General features: G+C 37.9%; 1 pseudogene; it reads left to right on the top strand.

The window, feature by feature from the left end:
* The first annotated feature begins 272 nt into the window (after positions 1 to 272).
* LOC138337842 (uncharacterized) lies at positions 273 to 9,105 on the top strand (annotated as a pseudogene).
* The last annotated feature ends 361 nt before the right edge of the window (positions 9,106 to 9,466 follow it).

Below are 9,466 nucleotides of genomic sequence, written 5' to 3'. Positions count from 1 at the left end.
ATACTTAGCACATTCAATAACTAAAACAAACTTCCTAATCTACTGGTCACGCTCCGTTCTTAAAATTAATGGATAATTAACAAGGGTATTCTAAAGAATTAACACACCAAACAAGGAGATTACTAACCAAATTATTTGCAGCTGCTGGCCAAGAGTTGCAGGGTTGGTTTCTCCATTTCCATGGCTGCCTAAGACAAGTGGTGAAGAAGAAGATGATATGCAGCAATGCATTTCACCACTTTATTTAGCATGGAGTGGATTTCTCCACCTCATTTAATAGTATGAAGTGGAGGCAGCCCCCCTCTACACCTGTCCACTAAGGCCAGCCCACAATCTGATCCCTTTTTAATTTTTGCCTTGAGTGATGGGGCCCACTGGATTAAATTAATCCTAATCAGCCACCAATTATGAGTGGTGGGGCCCACTGGATTAAATCAATCCAAATTAGCCACTAATTAATCCCTCACTTAAATTTAATGGCACTTACATTAGCCAACTCATACTTAATATCACATTTGGAAATAACATCCTTGCCTAATATTTCTTTACGTCTTCTAGATCACGATGCGCACTACGTATAAAAAAAATACGAGGCATAACAGAACTAGTCGAAATGGTTAATGATCCCCCAAAGTTTATGATCACAGATAAAACCCCACAATTACTAATGGATTGGTGGAACGATATGCGCGAATTTAGGCCGACTGAGATATTAAAACATCATGGTTTTCTTACATATATCATGAGATTTAGTCTTGACAGAGGTTTGATCGAGGCTTTTATTCCGTTTTGGGATTCCACAAATATTGTGTTTCGATTAAGTGATTTTGAGTTGACACCTACATTAGAAGAATTGGGTGGTTTCACAGGCTTAGGCCAGGATCTTCGAACTAAAACACTGATAGCCCCTAAAGTGTCAGCAGAGGTAAATTTCTCGAACAGATGCACATCATCCATCCTCATAAGGAGTGTTTTGATAATGTGTTGGTTTCTTTGGAATTCTCGTAATCAAGATATGGAAAGAAGGAAGAATTTTCAAGCTATGGGAAACAACTTTAAAATGGACAACACCTCCTTACTTGGGAAAAACATAGACAAGAAGCATTCATGGTAGCATTCTTGGGAGCTATGGTTTTTCCAAGGAAGGATAAAAAATCGATATTCGTCTGTCAGGAATAGTCACTGTTATGATAAAAAAAAGAAAATTCACTATATTGCCGATGATGTTGGCTGATAATTATCGTGCTTTGAATAAATGTAGAGGGGGAGATATTTTCGAAGGTTGTAGCATTTTATTGCAAATATGGTTTTTAGAGCACCTATATCACCATCGTTTTGCGACAGATTTCAAATCTGATTCGACGAATTATATTTTGAGCCACCCAGAATGGATGAAAGAATTAGGAAACAAATTGCTAAAACGTGTCCAAGCATGGAGACATTATCTTCTTAAATTGATGGCATCTAGAACTACATGGAACTATCATCTTCCTATCGTCCATTCGTCGTTCTGTCAGGCCTTCGCGGGATCCAACCATACATACCCCTCCGAGTTCTATGCCAACTAGGACAAAAATAAATTTTACCTAAAGCCAAGGATACAACGAATTTTGTGTGGGAGGTAGCATTTGAAGATCGAGATTGAGAATTAGAAGCTCAAATGATTTGGGGTGGTAGCGGAACTTTAAGATCGAAAGCTATGGTTGATGATCGTGTTGAAGGAGAAGTTGACCCCTTATACCTCCATTGGTTCTTCGATCAAGCCCCTCTCAAAATAATGCCCGAAGGATCAGCGCGAGAAATCATAGATCGAGAAGAGGAAATTGAAGTAATAATCAAGAAGGCCCGACACGAGGTGGAAAGAAATTATAGGTCTACTTTATATATCCTAAGCAATGACCTAAAAATGTAAAAGAAGAGTTGGCTCGACGTGATGCAATATTTGAGGAAAGAGTTATATTGATTGGAAAAAGGGTTGAAAAAAAATCTATCTACTATTCGAACCCTACATGAAGATTTGGACATTGTCACAGGTTCTACGGAGCAACATGAGGAAGAATATAAGAAAGAAAAGAGCCTCTTAATACATGTGCAAGCTAGGTTACAAAATCAATTAAAAGCCTCTATGGGACGAGAAAGGGACATCGCAAACCATTTCACATTGTACCATGCAGAAGTGGCGGCCGAAAGAAATCAATGGATGGAAGAGCGTGAAGAATTGCATAACCAAATTGAAGAGCTTCAAGCACATGAAGAGCATCTGAGTGATGCAGTTCTCACTACTAAAGAATGGTTGCAGAAATATCACGAGAATATAGAGGAGGCGAAAGGACAAGTGATTCAGTTGTAAGAGAGCTTGATTGATGTTTATGGTGGTCATCTCCATCGAAGTGATGAGAGCCTAAGTTGAGAGGCGCATGCATTAGCCCCACATCTGCCAAAAGCTTTGTTCAAGGTCTACTCTAGCTTAGGCAGCAGTTGATGATCAAGAAATGTCTGAGATGAATTTTATTATTATTAATTTTTTTCTTCTTTTTAGTTCGCCAAAATTTGTTTTAATCCTAAGTACTTTGATGTTTTTATTTTCGTCATTTTGATTTGAGTGGTATTTCCAAGTTAAACAAATGTCGTATTTTTCTTTTGAAAGAAATTTATCCACATGAATTACGTAATGATCTGATTCATGTTCAAACATTATAAGCAGGCAACCTTTAATAGGTTTGATCAAAATGCATTGAATTTATTCAAGTAAAGTAGGGGACCAAATGACATAAGCACGTCGTCCAAAACCGAGATAAAACATAAAAGTCTTCCAAAATACATTATAGACATATGAAAACTAGGTGCATAACATACAACGTGAATTTAATATCCTCAATATGTTGAATCCTAACACATGTTTTTAATATATATGAGAATTGTGAAAGTTTAAAAGGTGGTTGGTTTGTGAGGAAAGCTGGCATCTCATCAATATAACACAAGATCAAAAGGGAAAGAAAAAATAACGCGTAAAGACGGAACAGAGTCGGATAGTGAAGAGGCACAAACCCAAATTGTTGCGCAAGAATCGGTACCTATAGAAGAGGTGAAAATATTAAGACAATTGATGACGGAAATGTACGAAGCTTGGAAGAATGGGAAAGCTCCTCCGCCTTCAATTCGAGAATATTTGAAAGCGAATATGTCATTCCCCATCAAAGTCTCAACAAGTGACCCGGTTTATCCACCTGGGTTTGGACACTACATTAACACATCTAATACTGCCGGAACTTCCTCCGTAAACCCGTTAAAACCATCAATGATGAATAATCCACTTTTCATGCCTACTGTCCAAACTAATACAATTCCTCAACTGACGCTGGTACAGAAATCCAATGATGACCCTATACTCAATGATCAATACGGCCAAGGTCATGCCCCTAAATAAACTTTCAATGTTCCTAACTCTTACCACCACCAATACAGTTCTCCCGTTGAAGTTGAGAAAAATATTAAGAATAAGGAACATGAAGAAATTGCAAGAAAAATGAGGAGTTTCGAACAAAACATAAGAAATATGCAAGGTCTGGGGGGACACAAAAGTGTCTTATTTAAGTACTTATGCATCTTTCCAGATGTTCACTTGCCTCAAGGGTTCAAAACTCCAATGTTTGATAATATAATGGTCATGGCGATCCAGTGGATCATTTGAGAAGACTCTATAATCGATTGAGAGGATCCGAAGGAAAAGAAAAACTTTTTATGGCTTACTTTGGAGAGAGTTTAACGGGCGTAGCATCAGAATAGTTTATAGATCAGGACATTTCTCATTGGCACGTTTGGGATGATATGGAACAAGAATTTGTCCAACAATTTCAATACAATATCGATATTATTCCCGATCGCATTTCCCTAGCTAATATGAAAAAAAAGCCATCAAAATGTTTTAGGGAATATGCCATAAGATGGAGGGAGCAGGCGGCTAGAGTCAAACCGTCCATGAAATACTATGATTTAATTAATGTTTCTTTAGGCTCAAGAACCTGACTACTTTCATGATCTTCTCGCCGCAATGGGCAAGCCTTTCGCCGAAGAGATTAAGATCGGAGAAATGGTAGAGAATGGCATAAAGTCGGGTAAGATTGTGAGTCAAGCAGCTATTAGAGCTACCACACAAGCAATACAAAGTGGATCCGGTAATTTTACCAATCAAAAAAGGAAGGAGGAAGGGTCCATGACGGCATCTGGATCAAGAGGTGTTCAAATAGGCATGAACAATCCTTATGGTCAAGTCCAACAAGAACAATATAATTCTCCTCAGCATTATTACTCGTCCCAATATGCAGTTCGCAATACTCAGGCATATGTTTGGCCTCCTTTGCACCAACAATGGTGGGGGCCTGCCCCACAAGTTTCTCGCCCACTAAAACAAAATTTCTAGGCGCCACACAATCCACGTCCCTTGAAAAACTATACGAGAGAAAAAGATCAAAAAGAAAATTTTAACCCAATTGGGGAATCGTACACGAGTTTGTTACGGAAACTGATACAATTGAGACTGGTTGAACCTGTCAATCCGTACGTTGTCAATTCAAATGCAAGAGGCTTTGATCCGACTGTTATATGTGACTATCATGCCAACGCTCCAGGTCATTGAATAGAGAATTGTTGGACCCCAAAAAGAGTCATTGAGAAGTTAATTGAGGATAAGATAATCAAGGTACGCAATGAGGAAGCACTAAATGTCACCAATAACCCACTCCCTACTCATAATAATGAGCGTATTGTCGGGATGGTTGACATTTTTGAAGATTATGAGCAAACAATTAGAACAAAAGTGGAAAGCAAGGTTTCAAGAGAAGAGTCTAGTATGGTTTTAGAACCCATACAAAGGGCACTGATAATTGTTGAAGGTGGGCGTTCGAATTCAAGGAACTCGAGGAAGCTAGTGTTGTATGTCCCTGAGTCTATAAAAAGAGGAGACGTACAATTGAATGGACCAAAATGCTACATTCCTGGTAAATTTTCAACGTTTGATCAAAATCAAAAAAGTATGAAAGAGCCAGTTGTGATACAAATTGAAGCACAACTTCCTATCACAAACACCAAGGTCGTTCCGTGGAACTACAACAAAGTCATCATTACTGACAAGGGCAAGGATATTGTCGAAGAAACAAATTAAACAAGAGGCTTAACTCATTCCGTAAGATGTTATGCTCCGGAAGAATTAAGGAGGGACAAACAAATCAAATCAAATCAGTTGCCGAAGAAAAAACCAGTCATTGAGGAAGATGCTGAAGAGTTTCTGAAAAAGATGAAAGCTCAAGATTATTCTGTTATAGATTAGTTGAGGAAAATGCCTGCTCAAATCTCTTTATCTTCATTACTCATACATTCTAAAGAACATCGTGAAGTGTTGACCAGACTTTTAAATGAGGCACATATATAAGAAAATATTACAGTAGGTCACTTGAAAAGATGGTCAATTGAATTTTTGAGGTTAATAGAATCACTTTCACTGATGATGAATTTCCCTTGGAAGGATATGGATATAATAGGGCTCTACATTTAACCGTGAAATGTGAAGAACACTATTTGAAGAGAGTCATGGTCGATGGAGGATCAGGTGTAGACATATGCCCTCTTTCCACTTTACAAAGTTTGAAAATCAACACTGATAGGATTCGTACAAATAATGTTTGTGTATGGGAATTTGATGGTGCAAAACGGGATACTCTTGGTGAAATATACTTAATTGTTACAATTGGACCAACGGAGTTCGGAATCACTTTCCAAGTTATTGACATGGACACGTCTTACAATCTTCTTTTAGGTAGGCCATGGATCCACATTGCTAGAGTTGTGCCATCTATTCTACACCAAGTGGTCAAGTTTGAAAAATGACAAACGAGAAATCATTGTCCATGGTGAAGATGATCTCCTAATCACCCGAGATCCTTCAATACCAAGCATTGAGGCTAAAAGAAGTTGTGAATTCCTCAACTATCAGGCTTTGGATATAATAACGGTTAATCAGTTTTTAGAAGGAAATCCTATCCTCCAACCTCGTTTGTCCTCTACTTAAGTCATGGTGGTGGCCCAAATGGTACAAAACCGCTATGAACCCGGAAAGGGGTTAGGTTTATAGTTGCAAGGAATTGTGAATCCTATCAGTCCAATGGGTAATCAAGATACATTCGGTTTGGGTTTTAATCAAACTAGATTTGATAGAAAATGGGCAAAAGATCGTAAAAATGCTTGGAATCTGTCGAAGTCGATCCCCCATATTGCTCAATCTTTCATTAAATCTCAAGGTGAACAGTCTCAAGACTTACCAATCAAAAATGATTTGGATGAAATGTGTCAAGGTATCAAGGAAATGTTTTATGAGGTAAATATGACTCAGAGGGGTGAGGGCACTAGTCATATGGATGTGCAGTTTATCGGCCCGAATGTCCAACTCAATAACTGGAAAGCCACTCCTCTCCCTACAAAAAAGGAGTCATAGTAGTTTTATTTTGCTGTTTTTTATTTTATTTTCTTGGATTATTCTTAGGGCTGTAATTCAAATATTCTAGTTGTTTCTCTTTATTGTTAACCCTTCTATCCTTTCCTATTCAATGCAATGAAGTTCTAGTCATCTTCTTTGTTCCTACTCTTTCTAATATTTGTCATCTTATTTTCATTTAAGTTACATTAACTTTAATAATATGACATGCATGCGGAGTTTACAGTTAGATCCTAAAAAGTTGTCTGATCTCATAACAAGGAATCCTAAGTCTAGGGAATATAATGAAGATAAAGCTGGTGAAGAAATTAAAAGGGGTTTGGATCAATTTTAAAACAAGTGGTGTTTAATTTGGGAACTCCCGAAGAAGTGAAAGAAATAAAGATAAGTATTCATGTCGATCGAACTACTCGAGACGACATAATTCAAGTTTTAATTGAATACAAAGATGTCTTCGCTTGGTCATACGATGACATGTCGGGGTTAAGTGCTGATTTGGTAGTTCACAAACTTCCCATACATCCTGATTTTCCACTTGTCCAACAATAGCAGAGAAAATTTAAGGCAGATATGAGCGATAAAATCAAAGAGGAAATCATGAAGCAACTGAATGCAAAAGTGATCAGGGTCGTCCAATACACTACTTGGTTGGCTAATGTTGTGCCAGTACCAAAAAAGGATGGAAAGATCAAAGTTTGTGTTGATTATCGAGATTTAAACAAAGCAAGTCTAAAAGACAATTTTCCACTACCCAACATTCATATCTTGGTTGACAATTGTGCTAAACACGAGATTCAATCTCTCTTGGACTGCTACGCCGAATATCACCAAATTCTATTGGATGAAAAAGATGTAGAAAAAACTGCTTTCACTACCCCATGGGGTATATATTGTTATAGGGTCATGCCATTTGGTCTAAAAAATGTAGGGGCAACCTACATGAGAGCTATGACTACAATATTCAATGACATGATGCATAAAGAAGTTGAGGTATATGTCGATGAATTCATTGCTAAGTCTAGAACGCAAATTGACCATGTGCGTGATCGATGAAAATTTTACGAAAGGTTCAGAAAGTACAATCTCAAGCTTAATCTGGCTAAATGTGCATTTGGGGTTCCATCTGGTCAGCTTTTGGGTTTTATAGTTAGCCAAAGAGGCATTGAATTAGACCCATCCAAGATAAAGTCCATTCGAGAATTTCTACCTCCAAAAAGCATAACAGAAATCGTGAGTTTTATGGGAAGGTTAAACTATATCAGCCGATTCATCGCTCAACTCACTACTACATGCTAGCCGATATTCAAGTTATTGAAAAAGGATGCTGCTATTAAATGGACAAGTGAGTGTCAAAAGACTTTTGACAAAATTAAGGAATATTTAGAAAATCGTCCAGTACTGGTCCCCCCAAAGCCTGGTAGGCCTTTGTCTTTATACCTCTCAATAATGGATAATTCCTTTGGTTGCGTTCTAGGACAACATGACGTCACAGGGAAAAAGGAACAACCCATCTATTACTTGAGAAAAAAGTTCACATCCTATGAGGCAAAGTACACTCTATTAGAAACAACATGTTGTGCTTTAACTTGGGTCGCCCAAAAATTGAAGCACTATTTTTTGTCCCACACCACTTACCTCATATCTCGAATAGATCCTCTGAAATATATTTTTCAAAAATCCATGCCGACGAGTAGGTTGGTAAAATGACAGATTTTACTTACCGCCATGAAAACATAAGCGTTGACCGATCATCTGGCAGAGAATCCAATTGATGATGAATACAAACCGTTAAAGACATACTTACCTGATGAAGAGATCAATTCTATCGAGGAAGAAATTCCTGATAATGACCCCGTATGGAAATTATATTTTGATGGGGCTGTCAACAAAAACGGAGTGGGAATTGGGACAGTTCTTATCTCACCAAGCGGTTGTCATTATCTTGCCACAACACGACTTCGATTCTTTTCTACCAACAAAACAATAGAATACAAAGCTTGCATCATGGGTTTGAATATGGCAATAAATCTTGATATACATGAGCTCTTAGTCTTGGGGGATTTGGACTTGCTCATTCGACAAGCTCGAGGTGAATGGGAAACTCGAGACATTAAGCTCATACCGTAAACAAATGTTTTGAAGATCTTATCAAAAATTTCAAGTCCATTGAATTTAGATATATTCCCAGGTTTCACAATGAGTTGGCTGATGCTTTGGCCACCCTAGCATAGATGCTTCCATACCCAGGTAATACTTACATTGACTCGTTGGAAATCCAAGTTAAGGATCAACATGGTTATTGCAATATAATTGCGGTAGAGGCAGATGGTGAGCCTTGGTATCACGACATCAAACAGTTTATAAAAGCTAGAGAATATCCACTTCATGCTGACAGAGAAAAAAAAACTATTAGGCGACTCGCCAATGTGTTCCTCTTAAGTGGCGATATCTTATATGAAAGGACTCAGGATTTGAATTTATTATGATGTGTGAATAATCAAGAGACAAAAATAATTATGAATAAGGTACACTCAGGGGTATGTGGCCCACACATGAATGGTTAACTCCTAGCAAAAGATATTATTAGGTCAGGGTACTATTGGTTGACCATGGAGTGAGATTGCTTCAAATTTGTTCGCAACTGCAATCAGTGCCAAATTCATAGCGACTTGATTCATTCACCCCCTTTAGAGTTGCATCCTATGTCTGCTCCATCGCCTTTTGTTACATGGGGAATAGACGTTATTGGGCCAATAGAGACAAAAGCATCTAACAGTCATCGGTTTATTTTAGTTGCCATCGATTACTTTACCAAATGGGTAGAAGCTGTCACATTCAAATCAGTTACTAAGAAAGAGGTGGTGGACTTCGTTCATTCCAACATCATATGTCATTTTGGCATACCAAAAATAATTATTACAGACTATGCAATGAATCTCAACAGCCACTTGATGAAGGATGTTCTTGAGCAATTTAAAA

The sequence above is a fragment of the Solanum lycopersicum genome, chromosome 8 (genome assembly GCF_036512215.1).
Source record: "Solanum lycopersicum chromosome 8, SLM_r2.1".
Lineage (NCBI taxonomy): Eukaryota > Viridiplantae > Streptophyta > Magnoliopsida > Solanales > Solanaceae > Solanum > Solanum lycopersicum.
Note: the sequence above shows the minus strand (reverse complement) of the source record. Positions and strands in the feature narration are given on the sequence as shown.